Source organism: Pinus tabuliformis, chromosome 4_2 (assembly GCF_031772625.1).
Source record: "Pinus tabuliformis cultivar Carrire ecotype Pingquan chromosome 4_2, CPIR1, whole genome shotgun sequence".
Classification (NCBI taxonomy): Eukaryota; Viridiplantae; Streptophyta; class Pinopsida; order Pinales; family Pinaceae; genus Pinus; species Pinus tabuliformis.
The window spans coordinates 230,713,938-230,736,148 of NC_142304.1; the positions used below are offsets into that span (position 1 = coordinate 230,713,938).

Below are 22,211 nucleotides of genomic sequence, written 5' to 3' on the forward strand. Positions count from 1 at the left end.
GTAGCTCAACCAAATCCCATGTTTTGTTTCTCTCTATGGCATTCATCTCCTCATCCATAGCTTCTATCCATTTCTTATCTTTAATTGCATCTTCGAAATGAATAGGATCATCAACATGACAATACAAAGCAAACAAGGAATTCATTCCTTCATCATAAATGTCACTTAAATTTCTAAACTTCTTACCTCTTTCATTTGGTGTGCAAGTGCTTGAAGATGCACTTGAATTTCCTCCTTGTGGTGTGCTTGGAGAAGCACTCTCATTTATCCTCAATGGTGTCCCTTGTTGTCCTTGTGTTGGCGCTGCTGTTTGGGGATCCATTTCAGCCACCTCCTCTTCATCTTCATCATGAGACAAACAGTTCTTAACATTCACTGTTTTCTCTATGCTTCCATCCCAAGCTTCCTCTTCAATGAATTGAACATCTCTGCTGACAAAAAACCTTTTGGTGGATGGGATATACAACCTGTAAGCTTTGGATTCCTCACTGTATCCAATGAAAATACATTTCTCCCCTTTGTTGTCCAACTTCCTCCTTAGCTGATCTGGAATGTGGGCATAGGCCACACATCCAAAAACTCTCATGTGGGTGACTCCTTGCTTTCTCCCACTCCATGCTTCTTCCGGCACTTTGTTCAACACTGCTTTTGTAGGACACCTATTCAAAATATACACTGCACAATTTACAGCTTCAGCCCAATAATCATTTGGCAAATGCTTTGCCTTCAGCATGCTCCTCGCCATATCCATGATGGTCCTGTTCTTCCTTTCAGCAACTCCATTTTGCTGCGGAGTGTACCTTGCTGTAAACTATTTGTGAATTCCATTTTCTCTACAAAATCTTAGGAATTCCTTGGAGATATACTCACCTCCTCTATCAGTTCTCAAAACTTTAATATGCAGCCCGCTTTGGTTCTCCACAAGTGCTTTGAAATTTCTAAATTTTTCAAACACTTCACTTTTGTTTTTAAGGAAATATACCCAAGTTTTTCTTGTAAAGTAATCAATGAATGTTAGGAAATATTGGCTGCCTGCTAATAATGGAGCTTGCATCAGTCCACATAAATCTGAGTGGATGATTTTTAAGGGTGCCTTTGCCCTTATGCTCTTCCCTGATGGAAAACTTTCTCTATGTTGTTTCCCCAAAATGCAGCCTTCACATAGGCTGTCCGGTTTCTCTATCAATGGTAATCCTCTTACCATTCCTTTCCTACTCAACAAATTTAGACCTCCAAAATTGAGATGTCCAAATCTCAAGTGCCACAACCAATTTTCATCCTTTCGCACACTTTGGAAAGTCTCTTGGGTGACTGCTGCAATTTCCCCTTTGTTTTTCAAATCTGCCCTGATCCTGAGAGGGAACATCCTGTTCCTTGTCATTTTTACTTCAGCAATGCATCATTTTCTGGGTGCTATATCCATGATGGTGCATACATCATTTTTAAAGAAAACATTGTACCCCTTATGGACAAGCTGTCCAATACTCAAGAGGTTACATCTCATTCCGAGGACATAGTAGACATCTGCTATGGTTTTCCTTTCTCCTTGCTTTGTCAATATTTTTACCTCTCCTTTTCCCATAACAGAGATTTTACTATCAGTTCCAAGTGTAACTTCTGATTTCACATTTTTATCTAGGGCAGAAAAGAAGGCTATGTTTCCTGTCATATGGTTGCTGCAACCTGAGTCTAAAAACCATATGTCTTCACTGTTTGTTTCAGCCATGTTACAAGCTAACAACACATTATTTTGGCTGTTGTTTTCTCTAGTGACATTTGCATTTGATCTATTGTTCATATCATGCTGCTTCTTCCTACATTCACTGGCATAATGCCCATATTTTTTACAATAATAACATTGGACATTGGATTTTTCATACCTTTGTCTTTGAGCATGATGTTGTCCTCTTTGTTGGCTGCTGCCTTGGCCTTGGTTCTGATTTGGATTGCTGCCTCTTCCTTGAGCATTTGCTGGGCTGTTCCTTCCACCTCTGTTCTGGCTTCTTCCTCTTCCTCTCTTGTTTCCTCTGCCTTGACCTCTTCCTCTTCCAAAGGACATCTGGGTCTTGAAGGCTTGCTCTAGAGATGAGTTTTCATTTCTACTCAACCTCCGCTCATGTGTTATCAGTGATGCATGTAGCTCATCAACTGAAAAGTTTGAGAGATCCTTTGTCTCTTCAATGGTGGTGACAATCGCATCAAACTTTGAGGGTAAGACCCTCAATATTTTCTCCACAATCCTCCTATCTTCAATGATTTCTCCATGAGTCCTCATTTGTGTGACCAAACCAATTACATGTGTGAAGAATGAGTCAATGTTGTCTGACTCCTTCATGCACAGATTCTCAAAATCTTTCCTCAGCAACTGTAGTTTTGCTGTCTTCACTCCCTCCATGCCTTGATAGGCTGTCTTGAGGGTTTGCCATGCTTCATTTGCTATCTTAGCTGCTGCTAACCTTGGAAACACACTCTGGTCTACTGCTAGATACAACAACATACGGGCTTTTGAATCCTTCTTCCTATTGCTCTTCAGGAGATCTTTCTCTCCCTGAGTTAATGCATTGAACTCATCTTCATCTGCTGGTTCTTCAAAACCATCTTCAACTATTTCCCATAAATCTTGAGAGGCAAACAGGGCTCTCATAGTTATTGACCAGTAGTCATAGTTCTTCCCATTGAACTGTGGGAGCTGGGTTTTAAACATACCCATACCAGTGCTTGTGCTAGCCATTCCTTGCATCCTCAACTATGCTTTAAATTCTTAACTGTGTATTTTAAAACAACTGACTGCTTCTTCAGCAACACATAAAAAAACTTTGTGAAATACCTGAGTATTTTCTTGACTGAGCCTTCACTCTGCTGGAGAAGATTTACTGCTGCAACAAAAGACTCCTCCTTTCAGCTTCTTTGTCACCTTCAAAGAGCCTAAGCCTGCTCTGATACCACTGTTGGGGATTTTTCTGGCAAAATCCCAAAAACACACAAATAAAACTGAAACTCAACACACAGAGACAATGCTCTGTTTTTACCTTTCTGAAAAACTTATGCGCTCCTCCCTCTGTCTTTATGCACTGCTGTGCCATATTCGCCTTCGCATTATACAATACTTGTCTCCATTTTTTTTCATTCACATATTGCACTGTTGTGCAAACCTCAAGTCTCATTACAAAAAGTCAACCAACAAAAACATAATATATGAGCTCCTTTATTTTTTTTAAATATTACATTGCGTAAAAGAAAAACAAACTTACCATGCCTTTCTTTAAATGCACCTTACCTTCGACATAAAAAACTTACGTGCTGTATATAAAAACTTCAATATTCACCTACTTTCATTAAATGTCTTCATGGAAAAAAGTCTGCAGTCAACCAAGCTTTTATTTTACTCCACGCAATATTTACTGCAGGCTCGTATGCATCTTCGGACAATCGACAGTGGAGAGCAATGGAAACAATCGAATGGTGGAGGAGAATATCGGGAGGCCGTTTGCTGCAGAGCTTTATGTCCCGAGAATTTCAGACTTGCTTACGTATGGGGAGAGCCACGGGTCTGCACCATATTGCATCGGGTTCAAATATACGGAAAATGACTTTGCCGGAAAGTGATCCGAGAAATCTCAGGCGGGTTTGGTGAACGGTTTCTAGCGATGTACGTCTGCGTTGAAATTACACATTCAACAAGCGATGAAATGCGAACTATTCTTTTGCGTTTCACAAAAGTGCTAGCAATAATTACTAAGTTCTGTCGTATTGGCCTGAAAAAAGGGAATTCGCCAAATTAGAATTTGGTATGGAACACTGGACCTGAACACTCGCCTCCTCAGGTACAAAGATGAATTTAGGAAAGACGTCTGTTCAACCCGAATTTGATCTTCATGGAAGGACTTAGAGTGACTTATTTTAGTGTTTCCTTATATCAACACATAGCCTAAGCGAGTTGTCAGCACTAACGCTGTAGGAGATTTTGCTTTCCCTCTACCGCACTAAGTGCAGAGGGTGAATAATACATCTCCTTAGCTTTAGCATACTCAGGGTTTTTGAAGGTGTGTTGAAAAAAATAACTTTTATACTGATAGATATATAGATATATATATATATATATATATATATCAAATTGTAAAGGTAAGTTTGAGCTTGTGAATATAATACTATTAAAAAAAATAACTTCCGTGTTAATTTCTTTTATAGAATGGCATCTTTTTCATGGTATTTTTGTGAATATAATACTATTAAAAACAATAACTTTCCCGTCAATTCTTTTTAAATGGTATCTTATTCATGGTATTTATAACATCTTAGAAAGGAGAAGAGAAACTAGTGCGGGAGATAAGTAAACATAATATTTTTTTGAAAGAAAGATGTAATGAAATGTCCATTTAAATCTAGTGACTGATAAAAATATAACGGTTGCTTATTTAAGTTTTTGAAAATTAAAAAAATAATATGATTAACGATTTGTAAGATGTGTATTTTTTTTTTGGTATTAGATGGATTTTATAGGTTAGCATTTCTTTTTTTTTCTATCAAATTTTCAATTTTTGGCAAATATAGTGCTCGTGTTTCGACAGATTTCACATTTGCATTGGAGAGTATTTGGAATCTTGAGTGGTAAATTTTTGTTATCAACCTTTCAGACAAGTATTACATCCCGCTCATCACCGTCATACTTAACATACTTGATAGGAGAGGTGGATAACAAAAATTTACCACGCGAGATTCCAAACAGTCTCCAACTGTAATGTTAGTCATTAAAAGCAGCATACGCCAAAGACAACAAATCTGGTGTCACACAGCACAAATCCAGCAGAGATTTTGTCTGTCTAGCTTCTGCTATAAATGTAGAATCACCTCTGCTCTCCCATTTCTTCATAACCTACCTATTTCCTACTTATAATTAGGCTTGTTTCCTTTGCAATATCTGTTTAACAAGCGCAAGAGTTTCTTCTTTCGTTTTTTTCCTCTGGCAATCCTGAATATGGCTACCATGTTTAGCAATTCAAAACGGCTATTAATAGTTGTGTTCGAGATTTCCACTGTCGTGGGAGATTGTTATACACATCAGGGGCAGCTTCACGCCAACGATGAAGTAGCAATGGTCGAAGGTGATGAAGACACTAACATATCGCATTGCGAGGAAGAGGGGATTCCATTGAGCGCGGAGGAACTATGCGTGAAGGCTGAGTCATTTATGGGAAATTCTTACCGCCAGTTGAAGATGCATCTAGAGGACTCTTGGAATCGCCTCTGCGGTATCTACAGACGGAGCTGCTAACGGTATAAATCGTTCCCCTCTATTTTATTTCCGCTTAGAAATTGTTTGTCAATTGAAAAACGAGACATATATGAATCTTTACAATTCATGGTATTCGACAAAATCGTCTGCAATACTTGTTTGTTTGGCCATATTACAGGTAGACATCTCCTTGTTCATTAATAGTGAATTGTTTTTCAAATTCAGGTATGATATCAGATTTCTAAATACAATTTTACTGTATGTAGCAGTCATATAACCATACATTTGTAACCACAGATTACACATGGTGTAGCAGTTCCATTTTTTTTAGTAGAAAAAAACGCTACTCTTTAGTATTAAAGGTACTACAGTCAGCACCTTACAATATCATCTTTACCATTATTGGTTTACAAAAAATGTCAATGTATCAGCTACAGATAGCTTTGTCTTAAAAAAAAGTCTTAATATCCACCGACACGTATTGTTACTCAACATAAAAAGTCTTAATACCCACCTACACCTATTGTTACTCAGCATCAAATGCACATAATTGTGCTATTCAAACAACCTTGCTACCTTTTATATATTGCCCAGAAAAGATTACAATTCTATCTGTTCGTACACACAACAAAACACAAAGAGTCCCCTCTCTCATTCTGAATAGTTGATAGTACCTTCATTGTCCATGACTCCCTCCGCAAATGATGCAAAATAAAATTTACATGTTTCTCTTCTTATACCTCTATTTGAAAGCAAATCTTCATCCTAATTTTGTTCTCTTGTTCTCTCTATATGCTCAAATTTTACCTGTTGAAAGGTTTTTTTCAAAGTTTTGATAATATTTATCTTATTAATCAAAATTGGCGGATTGAAATCATTTTAGCCTTTCACCTATTCTATAATGGCCTTAGCATATGGATACGGTCAAATTTTACCTGTTGAAAGGTCTTATTCAAGGTTTTGATACTGATTCATCTAATTAATTAAAATTGGCCGATTGAAATCATTTTGGCCTTTGACCCATTCTATAATGGCCTTGGCATCACCATAGATTTTTATTTGATTAATCCATAACAATTTTTCGGCGATCAATACACCCCATAAAACAATGATTTCTACCCTACTATTACATTCTTTTTCACCCTCCCACTAGAAATGATAGGCTGTATCAACCTTATGTAAATAACAACTCCACATCCACATTCTAAGTTAGCACACGCCCCATCAAAGAAGCCCACTGAATATGAAAGCCATGTTACTCTAATCTCGACCTTTGTGCTGCCTTTGTTTCTCTGTATTTGTCTAATCTCATTGAAATAGGTTATAGTCTTGTTAATGTCCTCTTGTACCTCTAATCCTTTATGTCCAAAGATAATGAGGTTGTGCCTTCTCCAAATAGTCCACATGATAAATAAAGGTGGTGCTCTCAACTATCTGACTTTGACTCAAATCCTAATACTTGATGACAACTTATGTACTACTCCTTTTGATGCAATTTTAAAAATCCCATTACTCCATTCCATATTGCCTTTCCACACAGACACTGTATGAAGAGATGACTATTATCCTCTTCAACCTCTCTACACATACGGCAAACTTAGAGACCATGAAACTCTCTCCTTTGAAGATTCTCCCATGTCCATATCCTATTATGAATGGCAAGCCAACAATAACATTTTATTTTATTCAGGATGTTCCATTTCCATATGGTCTAAAAATTAAGTAGGAATCCATATCCCTTCTCCTCACTTGGCATATTCTTATATATGTCTTTCACCATTGGGCTTCCTTTCTTATGTGTGCCTACCCATCCCATTCGGCCCTCACTATTGTTTAGAGTGATCCGAACATTTCTAAGGGTAGAGATATAATCCTCCCATTGTCTAATGCATCCTATAGACAATTCCAATTCTTCTGCCTTATACCATTCTTGAATGTCCAACTGATTAGGCTTATAATGAATAAGCTGATTAAGATGATAAATCTCTTTATTATGAATATGATTAATAATACTCATGGTAACTAGTGATTCACCAACCATGCCCAGAAGATTTGTAGCATTTGAAACATACTACTCCAAATAAATGATCTCTCAGTTTTTGTTTCTTACCCCATTAGTGATCTAAGTAAAAAATGATTGTCCACACATATAATTGTCCTCAATAATATCAGCCCAAATGCCCTCTCCTGCAGCATCCCTCCACGTATTATTGATGGTGAGTTACTTATTGAAAGTTCCAAGGTCAATAATCACCTAACCTCCATCGTCCACCGATCTTGCTGTGAATTACCAGCCAATCAGATTTATCTCCACAAGAAATGTCCCATAACTGATTATCCTTTCGCTGATTTCCTTTGGTAATAAGAAAATATGCGTGGAGAATATTGATAAATTTTGTAAAACAAATTTAAGCATTAACATTCTGCCCCCATAATGTCATCCATTTGGGTTTCGAACCATCTAATTTGTATTTTAACTTATCAATTAACCATTCCAAATCCTTAATTATCCACATGTTTTTAAGATGAATCCTAAATAAAGAAACCCTTCAGCAAGATGTCTTGAAGATATCCCAAACCACTGTCTAATTTTCTCCAGAATCACATCCCGGTTATCGTTATGAATTAATTTTGACCTCTTTTCATTTGTCATCAGTCCAGATGCATCTCCAAAAATCTTGATGCATACATCAAAAATTGACCACTCCGGAATATAAATCTTTCCTCCAACTAGATGATCATCTACAAGATTAGATGTGTTACCTGTATATGTTTCGATACTCTTACCCCTGTGAGTCTTTTTTTAGCACTTCCATTTATGCAATTAATTAATGATATGAAGGTTTACGATTTCCTTAACTTATGATAGTATACATACTATCTGAACTATATAAATTAAATGAATTAAATGGTTGATGTCTGATAAATAGTGGATACTTACTAAAATACTTTTGTATCATTTGAACTACATATAAATTAAATTGCTGATGGCTGATAAATAGTGGATACTTATTAAAATACTTTGGTATCATTTGTATTATCTGAAACATGTAATATCTAAAATATATAATATTAACATGGTTAATATTAATGAAATATTAACTTAATTAATAACAATGAAAGTAACAAATATAAAAGATCACCCATTAAATAGTGTATAAAACTAAAAAACTATTATTATATTATTAAATCTAAACCAACCCTATATAACTTCTTATAATAAAAAAATGTAAAACCCTAATTTTAAATAAACCAGGCTATCAACTTAATTAAAATTGACATCTTTAATTCCAATCATTATACAACGCCATAGGATTCTTTCTTCGCGCTAATATTTCGTTAGGTTGGGAATCCCACTGATCAGTAGTGGGTATTTCTTATAATTCGCTGTAGTTGCAAAAACCATAATATATTTGGTTTCTGTAGGTTCTAATTTGGCCTGAGTCTGGCAGGCTGTAGAACTTATTGTTTGAAAATTTCGGAAGTAAACTGTGTGATGTTTCTAAACACATTAAACTCAGAATTCTCAATCCTAATTTTATCAAGAACAGCAGTAGCAAGATGTCTTAGAAGTTTTGATCCGTGCGAGTTTCTTGTAGATGTTTAGTCTGAGAGTGACATATTTATGTTACATATAGTGATCCATAATTTACTCTACCAGATTGTCAACTTCTCTCTCTTTCATTATTAATGCGAGATTTTTCTGAGGCCTTGTTTAACGGTTTGAATTCATCATCTTCTTGCATGATGTGCGTCGGTGTCAATTGGGGCATGTCTTTTGGCACAAAAGGCAAATAATCAAGCTTTGAATTTGTAATTGTAACCACGTAAATATGATCACTGAGCGCAAATTTACGTTTTTTTCAAAGCATTTGATTGAGTTTGTATCATAATCCTTCGAGGATTCTCAATCACAATCCTTTCGCCTTAGAATTTTATATCTTGGATTCCAGTGCATATCTAGTAGAAACTACCATGTTCTATGGTTTCATGTCATGTGCGTGCTTATAATTGATGCTCTGTGAGTTCATAGTGCATTTGCTTAAACCGCTTCTCGTCTATAGATAACTAGGGTTGCTGTTAATTATTTTATTTTCAGCGTGTTTCTCAGTCACTTGTGATATCTGGTATATATGGCCAGATAAAATTTGGTTGATACCAGTTAGAAAATTAGTTTGCTACATAAAAGTCTTTGGAATGAAGATATTCATTTTTAGTCTATGATGTTAGTGTTCAGTGGCTCTACATAAGGCATAAGGAACATGGAAAGTGAAAATTGGGACCAGAGTTGGTGAAAAGCTTCAATTATAGGGTTTCTAGAGACATTGCTTAGGGGAATTAGTTCTGTCGAGTTAGGGAGATATTTCGGTTTTCATGCTCCTTATTAAAAGGAAAAATTGAGTGGTGGTTGATCATGCCGTTGGTTGAAGGTATTAGCTGTCTTTTGTCTTTTCCGAAGGACTCTAGATTTCCAGTCGGTCCCATTCTATGATAAAGACAACGAGTTTTGTTGTTTGCGGAAGGACTCGAGATTTGCAGTGGGCACCGTTCTCTAACAAAGACAAGAAGTTTTGAAAAATGATGGGATTTTTTTGGGGATGTTTTCCTTTTTCGTCACAGCAGCAGGCACCGCTGGGGCTATATTAATCGATATGGCTGGACTTAGTATTAATTCAGGTGCTTAATATCAGAATCGTCATTAATAAACAAAGTTATTAGATCCATTTTATTTCGCCATTTTATTTGGCCTTTTCCCAGCAAAACCATAAGTTATATTTATAAGTTAGTTTAGCATTTAGACACTGGTAAATTGCTGGTAAACTAATACAAACATTAATTTTCAATCATTTAATGTTTGAATATATATCATTGTGTAAGACAGAGATATATATCTATATCTTATTTTGTAAATTAAAAGAAAAAATGAAAATAAACAAATAGCAAGAACTTGGAAGTCGTGAGTAAGGAGAGTATGCAAGTGGCAAGTAAAAGCTGGCTAGCACAGTGATAAGAGTATGCAACTGGCCACGGAAGCCACGCAGTACAGATTAAGTGCCAGCTGTTTAATAGGTTTATCCGGAACAACCTACTATAGCATAGGCACAAGCAAGCATTTGACCGAGTTCCCCTTGCAGTTATAGTTTAGAAGCCTTCCCCTGCAGCTATAGTTTAGAAGCCAAATACAGATGAAGACTATATGCAGTGGTTTTAGAAGCCAAATACACATGAAGACTACCATTATGTAGTTTAGAAGCCTTCCCCTGCGGGGATAGTTTAGAAGCCAAATACATATGAAAACTACCGTTATGCAACAAACTCCATCCTGTTGAAACTATTGCTTTGCAACGAACTCTATCCGGTCAAAACTATTGCTTGTGGGTTTAGCGTGTTTCACTGGCTATTTCCACATTCAGAATAAGTTGAGCCCCAAGCAGGCATGGTGGGAAGACGTTATGCAACAAACTCCATCCTGTTGAAACTATTGCTTTGCAACGAACTCTATCCGGCCAAAACTATTGCTTGTGGGTTTAGCGTGTTTCACTGGCTATTTCCACATTCAGAATAAGTTGAGCCCCAAGCAGGCATGGTGGGAAGACATTCTGGAGGATTTGACATCGTCTTATAAACATCATAATTTTCACATATCTATTGTACCCATATCATTCCAGCTATGTTGCTTTTTATTCTTATCAGACTCAAGTACACTATCATTGTTTTAATAGATATAATAGATATAAGTTTGTTAAATTTAAAGAAACATTCTTAATTATATTTGTTTCTATTACTTTTAGATTGCTATAATTCTAATTCTTGAAAAAATACCAACTCGGAGTTTAAAGATGCATGTAAATTTTATATAAAATAATTTTTTTTAGTAATTCAAGTTTGAACAAGAAAATAATTGTTATTGTTTATATTTATAGTAAAAATATAGTGATTTACAATGTTTTAGGTTGAATCATAATTCTGGCAAAATACAAACATATTCAACTTAAAGATGCTAGTAAATTTCTTATAAATTTGTTCATTTCTACTGATTCAAACATGTAAATTTCATACCCACGATTGGGGTGGTTAATGCGATGAGATAGGAAGGCAGTGAAAGGATGAGGGGTGGAAATTATGAGCCACCTTGCATCAGGAGATCGCACCAGGTGGATATTACATTAGGTAGACTGGACATCATGTTAAATTGCAGCAGGATGAATAATCTTAAGCTCAGAGGTGGTGGAGGTGATCGCGGAATGGTGATGGGACAAGGACCAGGACGCACAAGGGAAAGCCAAGAAGGAGTGGGCTATTATGGTGAATGCAGGCGACAGAGAAAGGCGGTGTAGCAGAACAAAAGAAGTTGGCAGGTGAGCGGGAGTGGATACAGGTGGAGGCATAAGGGCAAGCATGAAAGGAGCGTCCTCGAGGTGAACGGAGGCAAAAAGGAAAAGGTGATAGACGGAGCAGGAGGAACCGCATAGGGTCGACCTCCTGGGTTAAGGAAAATTCAGAGCAAGAAAATTGAGGACGGAATGAAGAGGACTGTAATGTCGAGGAATAGGGGAGGAAGACCTTCGCGTGCTGAAGGCACTAAGCCAGATCAATGGGAGGGAGAGGAACAGACCCGGGAAAACATAGAGGAGATATACGACCTCGAACGGGATAGTCAACCACAGATAAGAAAAAGCAATAGAGGTAAAGGGAGAATTGTGGAAAAAACAAGACAAGCAACGGAGGATATAGGAGATAAGAAAGTCAGGGGCTGAGAAGAGGAAGCAGACATGGGAACACCAGCCAACGAATTAGGACAGGGAAGTAGGGTAAGGGAATACAATGTAGGCAGAGCAGGACGAGGAAGGGGCCGCAGAGGGAGAAGAGGACGTTGGCAAGCCGGTCATCAGGAACAGGGACGCACCAAAACAACAGGAAACAAATGCGGAAGGAAAACGATGAATCGCCAGGTGCAGTATGCAGAGAGGGCTTATAGTAAAGACACGCATGCAGACATTAGGAGAATAATCCAGCATTTGGAAGAGGAGGCGACCCAGGAACAGTCAGAATCTGAGATGGAGGACTGGGAATATCTGTTACCAGACCCTGGAAATACCAGAGGTCATATGTCCCTGTATAAACAGGCCTTACATGTGTATTGGGTCATGAAGCGATTGTTGGCTAAGGCCATGGAACAGGTGGCCATGGAGATGGCTGAATTGGCCCAAGGCATTCCTAATCTAAAGAAAGAGATAAACAACCTTCAGATAACCATTATGATGCAGGATGGCAAGCTTGACGAGATACAACAACAGCTAAAGAAGCTTACTCAGGGAGTAAAAGAGGAGGAGCACCAGCCGAGCGCAATGGAAGAATGATTATTCAAGATATGTTTATTTTCTCCTTAGTTAGGAAGATGAATAGCATGCTACCCTCTGTTATCTTTTATAATGCAGTTAGCAAACAGTGTAAGTTTTTTTGAATGGTTAGTATATATAGCATGGACAAACAAACTCGTTAAATTTTATTTTTGGATGGCTATTAAGAACTTCAGATGGCGAGTGTTAGTTTTTTTGAATGGTTAGTATATATAGCATGGACAAACAAACTCGTTAAATTTTGTTTTTGGATGGCTATTAAGAACTTCAGATGGCCAACAGACCTGGTTTCCCTTCAGGGCGGGTTGAGGCCATCGTATGTATGTACTAGTTTTAACCTGTTATAATATAAATGGTTCCATATTAGCTTACCAAAAAAAACATGTAAATTTCATATAAATTCATTTATTTCCACTAATTCAAGCCAAGAAAATAATTATAGTTTATATTTACAGTGAAAATATAGTGATTTACATTGTTTTGGCCAACTTACTGAACTTAAAAATGGGTGTAAATTTCTTATAAATTCATTCATTCTTACTAATTCAAGTGGTGAATCCTAATTCTAAAAAAATACTAATTGACTTTTAATATGCAGTTAAATTTCTTACAAATTCATTCATTTGTACTAATTCAACAAAGAATAAGAAAATAATTGTTTGCGTTTATAATTCAAGCCAAAAAAACAAAATAATTGTTCTAAAAATATAGTAATTTACTATCACTAATGAATTAGCAAAGCAATAAACAAAAAAACCACCTGCAACCATAACACACTTGGTTTCACAACACATTGTTATCTTCAGCAAATCTATTTTTCCAATATATGCATTTTTGAAGATCGGAGCATCATTAACACCTTCTGCAGTCATTCCACAGATTTGCTTCTCTTTATGTAACCGTAAGACGTAAGAAATGCAACCTAGGTAAGAAGTGAGAATCAAAGTACACACAGATTCCACATATTTGCTTCTCCTTTTGTAACGGTAAGACGTAAGAAATGCAACCTAGATAAGAAGTGAGAAGCAATACATGCAGGACCCAAATAAGCACATCTCTGACTAGCTTCAATGGCATAACATCACAAGTGTTGTCGCTTAGTGGAAGCTACACAATTGTGTTTAGTGGAAACTGCACAATTGTTAATGACCCTTTCTTCTGTTGCTGGTATTTTTCTCCGACAACTAAGGAAATTTGTTCTGCCAGTATATAACGGGGCAACCATAAGGCGCGCTTCAACTGGATCCACTCCAAACACATATTCCAAACTGGATCCACTCCGAAAACATATTCCAAATTGATCATGAGTAGGAACTGGAACTATAAGGGCCGCTTCAACTGGATCCACTAGATATTCCAAACATTTTAATCTTCATATGCTAAAAAAATTTAAGGATGCCATAGATTGTACGCAGTGATCAAATTTGAAGGGCAGGTCTTAACTTCATTTAGAAGGGCACATATTTAGGTCGCACTTCTATAATGAAAAGCATAAAAAAAAAGAGCAATTCAATTGACAACAGTAAATTATTTTCAAATTTCTTTTTATTTTTTCACAGGAAAATGGTGGAACAACAACCCCATGGATGTTGTATATAAGGCAGGTCTGATATGAGCCACAGGAAAATGGTGGAACAACAACCCCATGGATGTTGTATATAAGGCAGGTCTGATATGAGCCACAACTAATATATCGAATGCATTTACCATTAATGGATAAAAAGGAGACCTATATTCCTGCTCCAGTTTAGATAAGGATTAATTTTGTAGGAAATTTTTGTGACCAAAACGTTCAAGCCAATATACAAGTAGCTCAATCAAATTTAAGTTTATTGCATGAACGAAAAAATTTAGTAAAATTCTAAACAGGTTTAGGATTCAACAAACGAATGTACAAATGTGTATATGTTTTTGGTATCTCCTTTTTTAATATGAAAACATACCAGGAATTGGGAATCCGCAAACAAATCAAATCCAGTATGTTAGGAAGCTTGTTGAATGCGCTCCTCTCCAAGCATAAATCGTGCTTAAACCTTGCTTGAAAGTCGTTTGCTGAATGATGAATCTATGCTCCTCTCCAACTTAAATCGTCATCAAACCTTGCTTTAGGCAACGTTCAAGCACAACCCAATGAAATTACAGACCTAATACATGGCCCATATTGACATCTAGTCGCTCTCAATTGAAACTACCAAATGTAATGGTATCAAGGGGTAGTTGTGACATAATAATTAATAAGAACTTCTATCATATGCACAATTAAAAAAAACAACTCGAAAAGAAACTGTTGTTTTTGAAATGGGAACAACTGCCAAATGTAATGGTATCAAAAGGTAATTGTGACATAATAATTAACTAGCATTTGCATCAGATGTTGCAAAGGAAACGCCGTAAGGCATAAATTGAAGAACACAAATACAACACAAGATTACTTTGATAAATAATAAAAATATATTGACCACTCAAATCAATGCCCCATTAACTGGAACCACTTAGTAGACATATCTATCAACATTAGGATTATACACAATGATCAAGAAATTTCCCATATACAAACAACACCTTCCACAACAACCTTTTGTCACGTCCACATTTTAAAAAATGCCTTGGAACATGATTGGAATCTCCCATATTGTCTTTTTCATTATGCAGATAAATCTTCCCTATTGCTATTTTCATCATGAATATTGTTAGTTCATTGTTGTAAAGTGTTAGTGTGTTAAAATATACAAACAGCACGTTCCACAACAACCTTTTGTCACATCCACATTTTAAAAAATGCCTTGGAACGTGATTGGAATCTCCCATATTGCCTTTTTCATTACGCAGAAAATCCTTCGATCAAGTCTTGTGTAATGTGCAAGACTAATCTTTGTGGGGAAGTCACCGTTGTACACTATGATCCTTTAGAGCCTTTCAGGATTTTAGACTCTCTTTCAAAATGTTGGTATTTTTATCGGGGCCTACCTTCTAAAGAGTGGTTGTTACCGACGGAGTCACAGATGAGGCTTTATTTAATGAGCAAGGAATATTTTCCCTCGTACTCCAACTTTAGAGTACAAGACACTAAAAAAATTATGTAGCTGAAAGTGATCCATCTTCAACATATTTTTCCTGTCAGTTACGAACAAAATGTTTAAAACCTCAGTTCTGCGAAGAACTCTGTTAAGCTGGAATGTAAGAGTTTGCCTTGTATTTGACAAGAGCTTGAGAAAAACTTCGCAGAGGAAATCGTTCAATAGGAGGGTTTCCTTTTCCCTTTTTCAGTTATATCTGTGATCATGAGTTTCCATTAACCCACAAGTTTCTTCGGATCAAGGTCTGATCCGTGAGTATTGAAAACTGTTTTCAGCACAAATTCACCTTAACATAAGCAGGTTTCAGTATTTTAACATACATCTCATAAGTCCTGACTAATGAGACAACCGACTAGGCTAAACTGCTGAAACCTATGTGATTCCATTCTAACTAACTTGAATGCATGCTGAGACAAATTGATTCAAGGTAAAATATTTGCAAAAACAATAGTTCCCAGAAGAAAAGGTTTCAAACATGTTGAAGAAAATAAATATGAAGAGATCGAAAAAACATAACTAATTCATATTGAAACGCTTGTCTTCTTAAAGTATTGCTTGCAAAGAAAAACCGAAGATGATTCGTCCTTTTAACTAAAAAGGAAAAATTCCTCCATTTGCTCATACAATACAAATGTACCTATACTGTTCGTTGAGAAATTGCTGCCATCCATGCTCTAAATGCCTTTAAAGAAGATAATCTTAGGGAACAAATAAACAATAGCAGGGATATATGCCTTCAAGATTAAAATTGATGAACAAGAAGATTGCACCGAGAGTCTTATTCTTTCTGGTGAAACACATCAGAGTGAATCTATTCCATTCACTCAAGTCGACTGGAGGAGGCCATGCCCTTGGTTCGATTCTCACAACAGAGGAATCCACTTTAGGGCATGGCGTAAAATGCCTCTTGCTCACATCCATAAGGAGCTTGGTACTGGCCAGAAGATCCACATTGACAGCCAGGCGATTGAAAAGGGAATCACCAGGCTTTGCCACGAGGCGGTGGCCAAATTCCTTCTGAAGCATGAGGGTGGCACTTCGAAACTTGGGCATGGTGGACAAAAGCTTGAAGATGAGCGGAGATGATATCTGGTAAGGTATATTGGCTACACATATGTCAAAAGTTGGCAAGTCTGTTCGTAGTATGTCCCCTCGCACCAACTGTCCATAACAGAAAAGAAAAAGGAGATAGTCATATTAGAGAAGAGCAACTTTGATTTATCGTAATCCCAAAAATTAATAAGGTATCACCAAAGATAGCAATCACAAGGAACAAAAAAGGAATTGCAAGAGACAATTACGAAGACATCACAAGGGAACCTGCAAAGCACATAGCTTAGGTTAACCTTGCAGTAAACAGAATCTCTTTCCAGTGCATTTTCCTTGTAAATCTGGCAGAAATTTTGCCAGAATCTTGGAATTACAGGTTTGAATTGCATAAATTTAATACTGAGGTGCCCAATTGGACATAAGGGGGTAGGGAATCCATCTACAACATCAAATTTGCAAAAAGAAGAAGTGTTTTATTGCCAAAATTGGCATTTTTCATTGCCAGACAGAAAGTGCAGTACGTTACAAGATTATGGCTTCCCAAAGCACACAGGTACTTCTAAGCATCATTAGATTGGAGAAAGGTAGTAACTGAAGAAAAGAAGGCTGCTATCACATAAGCATGAGGACTTCACCCCATAGCCAGTTTTCATCGCATAGGCATGAGAAATTCACCTTAAACCCAGTTTTCAGATTGGCAAAGATTTGAAAAAGTTTTAATGTATGTGGTATTTCACAAATAAACCTTCTTCAGTATTGTTGTCAATGTAGGATTTTTTTTGGTTGATGTTTCCAGTTTACAAATGCAGCAAGCGCACGGTGCACCCTTCTCCATTATGGGATTATCACGATGAACTGAAGTCAGGTCATGCAGAAAGCATGCCCATTTCCATTATGTGAATATCACAACGAACTATAGCAGGCTAACAACAGATATTCGAAAACATATGTCTCAGTGATTGTGGCAGAAGACCTACACCTTGCCCCATCCACATGGAGCTGGAGCCTGAGCCGCTGCTTACACAGGTGCATAGAAGCAACAACTCATGAAGGGAAAACATGTCTCTGAGGATTTGAAACTTGGGGTGGGCATGAAGAGTCACAATCCATGTGGAATTGACATATTGTTAATGAGGTAAATAAGGTGAATGAATGTAAAAACAAGATGCAAAGGAAATTGGAACTCACCTCCAATCTCTGAGCCATTTCGGTCCCCTTTATGTGTTTGTGAACTACTTCGATCATCCGGGGATCGATCTCGACTGCGATGACTCTGTGGGCGGCCTGCAGCAACTCTAGGGTTAGATTTCAGTACCCGGGCCGATTTCCAGGACGGTATCGCTTTCTCTCATGTCCGCTTTCTCAACGATGGATTTGAGAACACCGGGATTTGTGAGAATGTGGGATTTGTGAGAATGTGCTGCCTGCTCAGTACAACCTTGGGATCAATCAACTCCACCCACAGACAGTACAAGAAAAGCCCGCCAACAGGGTTAGTGGGACGCATGTAGCACTAGAGAGCCCGGTTCAGCTGCCCTGATGAAACTATTCGATCTGCCAAATGAAACGCCCAAACCGTTTGGGCAACCTTTTGAATCAACGATCAACGGTTGAAATTGTTGCAATCGTCTAACATATAATCGTGTGGCTTACACGATGACAGGTAAGCAGAGAGGGGAGTTGATTTCAGAGGGAAATGCCTTACGGCGTAATAAGAACTTGCATCATATGCACAATTAGAAAAAACAACTCAAAAGGAAACTGTTGTTTTTCAAATGGGAGTTTCTAAAATGGGACTTAAGTTTTAACATGAAAAGAAATTTACAAATTCAACATTCCTAAAATTTTAATTTTTTCATTCCTAAAATTGTAATTTCAGGAAAAATGAAATTTAAAAAAAAATTGACAATTTGACAGCACTTCTTAAAAAATTTTAAGATATTATTCCATTTTTTTTTTTAAATGACAAAAATCAATTTTTAAATTTTTTTTGACTGGTAAAATTTTCTTCTTACTTCTCTGACTTGCCAGAGACCCTTTGAAGGGCTCTGACGTGTTCAATTTTGATCCCTGATTGTACGCTTTCAAATGGCTTAAGGCATGCTGGCCAGGTGTTTAAGTCATGCTGGTCTGGTGGTGGACCAAACAAGGTAACTTTCCACACTGATCCTGGGTCATTCAGGAGGGAGCAATTGCCTTGCATGCAAGGCCATTATAGGGGTTCAAATGTTTATTTCATTTTTTTCAAATATCAATTATTTCCTGATTAATAATGCTGGCTCAAATATTTATTTTGTTTTTTCCCTTTTCAATTAGCACTTATTTCCTCATATTATATTTCCTCATTAAAAATGCTGGCTCAAATGTTTATTTCATTTTTTTTTTCAATTAGCACTTATTTTCTCATATATTAATTGTTAACTTTTTAAACAAATACAATTATAAATTATGGCCGCTGGAAGAAATGTGGAGTTGGCATATTTACAATGCACCAAGTGCTATTGCATCAACCACTCTGTTTATATTTTCTAGCAAATTATGGCTGCTCCAATAAATGTCAATCTGGTTTTTTGAGTTGGGACGTTTGTTAACATTTTGAACAATATGTTGTTCCTCGGTACCTAACCTAATCAGCTTTCCCACAGAAAGATAAAGCCTCGGTGCCTAATCCAATCAGCTTTCCCACAAAAAGATAAAGTGCCCCCTTCAAAAAATAAATATACAATCTCTTAATTTCCAAATAACAACCTAAATGATAATCAACTTTCACATAGAAAGATAAAGTGTCCATTTCGCAAAATAAATATACAATCTCTCAATTTCAAATAACAACCTAAACGATCAGCATTGCAGCAGGCACTTGTTGCTGAGAAACACCTCTTGTCCTTTTAGTTTCAAAAAAATTAAATTACAAAATATAAAAAATGTAAACCATCCCAAATTCATTCATCCAAAATTCATTAGATATAAATAATATTAGTAAGTTATAAGTGGTTATGTGTTAGTTGGATTTGTTTTGAATAATCAGTAGTAATGATTATACCATTTTGAATTTCCCATTTATATAAAATAATAAGATTAACCAAGATTTAGAAACAAGTATTTTTGCTCATATTTAAATGTTTACTAATTTAAAATTTTATTTGAAAAGAGAAATAGGCTTTCTACCCTGAATTAATTGAAAAAGTGGCAATGAGCAATTCAAGAAGATACACTTGTTATTTAAAATGTTCACACATTCATTTTACAACTCCTTGAATACCTTCCAAATGGCCATAAAGTTGGCCCAACCTTTTCCAAAAAAGCACGCAAAATAATGTATGTGCTTTTTAAGAGCTTAAATGCACTACTAATGTGTGTATTATTTTTATATGAAAAAATAATATAGTAAGTTTTCTATTACCTTTATTATTTTTTATTCGAACATTTACTTTTAGAGCTTTTTAGCTCATTAGAAAGGGCTTCAAAATTTCTACGCTTTTATCACACAATTTTTTTATGTTTTTTATATATATAAATGCTTAATTTCAAAAGAATAAAAAATGAATATTTCTGTGGTGAACGATACCTCAAACCACCACATTATCTCTTTAATTGACATATTTGAGATTCAATGGTCTTATGGGTACTCTTAGGAGTTCTTATACATAAGCTAAGAGTTTTGGGGACTTGACCATTGCAAGGGGATGAAAGCATATAAATTTGGCTCCAAATTAAGCTTCTAGGCCTCATAAACCGTGAACAAGGCTTCAAGCCACCATACAGACTCTCTAAAAGGGATATTCAACCTCCAAGTGAAATATGGTCACTTTTAGAATACTTTTGATAGTAGAGATGAATATTAAGCCCTTTCTAATGGGAATGGGCAGAGAATAAGATCCTTGTGACCTATATGAATCTTCTAAGGACCAAGGGCCATAAGCAAAAACATGCCTTGGATATGAGATAATTATCATTAAAGTGGGATATGGACACAAATATGAGGCTTTGTATATTAGCGATGGATCTTAGACCATGACTAGGAAATAATATAGGGAATTAGGACCTAAATTAAGATTCTTGAGTTAATGGGCCATTATTAAGGACAAGAATCACAACACAAACCTTTTAAAGTGAACCTTTGGTATATCAGGTATATATAGACATGCTAAGTATTTTTTCATAAGAAGTATGAATTATAGGGCCTTGATCATAATTAAAGGGAAACAAGAGTGCCTTATACGATAAATAAATCTATGCCTTAACAGCCATGAACAAGACTTTAAATCACATCGCACGCCCTTTAGAGGTCATATGTAGCTTCCAAGTGGAATTTGGGTACCATTACAAAGTCTTTCATGCTAGGGATGAGAGTCTTGAATCATAAGTAGTGACCAAGGGGAAATAATAACCTTAAGTCCTTGATGAAGCCTCTAACGATCAAGGGTCTTAAATAATGTCAAAGGCACATATCATTCTCCTCTATAGGGCATGATTGTTCTTTGTGTGAGATGTGGGAAACATTATGATTTTTTTATATAGTGAGATGACTGCCTTAAGGAGGATTTTCATATTCATGAAGGGCCTTGACTGTGGTGATGTAGGGAAAATAAATAATATATGATCTTAACAATGAGACAAAACGAGGGATTGAGCCATTACTTGTTCACTTTAGCAAACCAAATTTGATCATTATATTATTTACCATATTTCTCAATGTTTTCAAAGTGGAAAAATTATAAGAAATAGCTTGTGAGATTATTTTTGTCAACATATCTTAATTTGTAAAATCAGGGTCTAAAATATTTGAGAACCATCTAAAGGCATTGATTAGAGATTTTGGTGCCAAAAATTATTAAAGATAGTATTGTACCTAGGAATTGTTTTACACTTGGAGACCTTTCTAACGATGCAATATTTGTGTCAAATAGAGTTTCTCTACAAAAGTTTTCTCCCGCAAGTTAACCTACCATGTTGACCACCATGGTTGGAGTAAATGTTATGTTAACACCTATTACTCATGCATATGGGGCTAGCGGCCTATGGAATTTGAAGAATACTCTAGAAGGTCCAAATAAATACCTCTAAACTCAGGTCTGAGTTGGGTTTTCTTCTATAAGAGCTTCCTAGGGAAAGATATTTATGTTTATTATGGATGATTAATGTATTTCTTTGTGCTATCTATTTTCTGATTTTTAGCTAATTTAATTAATTATGAAGAAAAATCAACTATATAAAGAATATAAATCTATGAAAAATGTTAATATTAAATATTCCAGTAATTTTATCAAATATGTCGCAGAACAAACTATTCCAATGGAGTATTAAAGGTATTTGACAAATCATATTGGCATCAACAAAAACTTCTTTGAGGAATTTTTAGGGAAGTTGTAGGGCTTCCAGGAAGTAGTTTAAGTAGGAAGTTAAAGTACCCTAGCCATGATTGACAAGTCAATTCAAAGTAACTATCATTATTTGTATAAGAGAGATTCAAAATGGTAGAAGCATAGT

At 36.2% G+C, this 22,211-nt stretch overlaps 1 pseudogene; it reads right to left on the reverse strand.

Moving 5' to 3' along the window:
- Positions 1-16,370: 16,370 nt before the first annotated feature.
- The window catches only part of LOC149168909 (uncharacterized), a 36,786-nt pseudogene continuing 30,945 nt past the window's right edge, over positions 16,371-22,211 (reverse strand).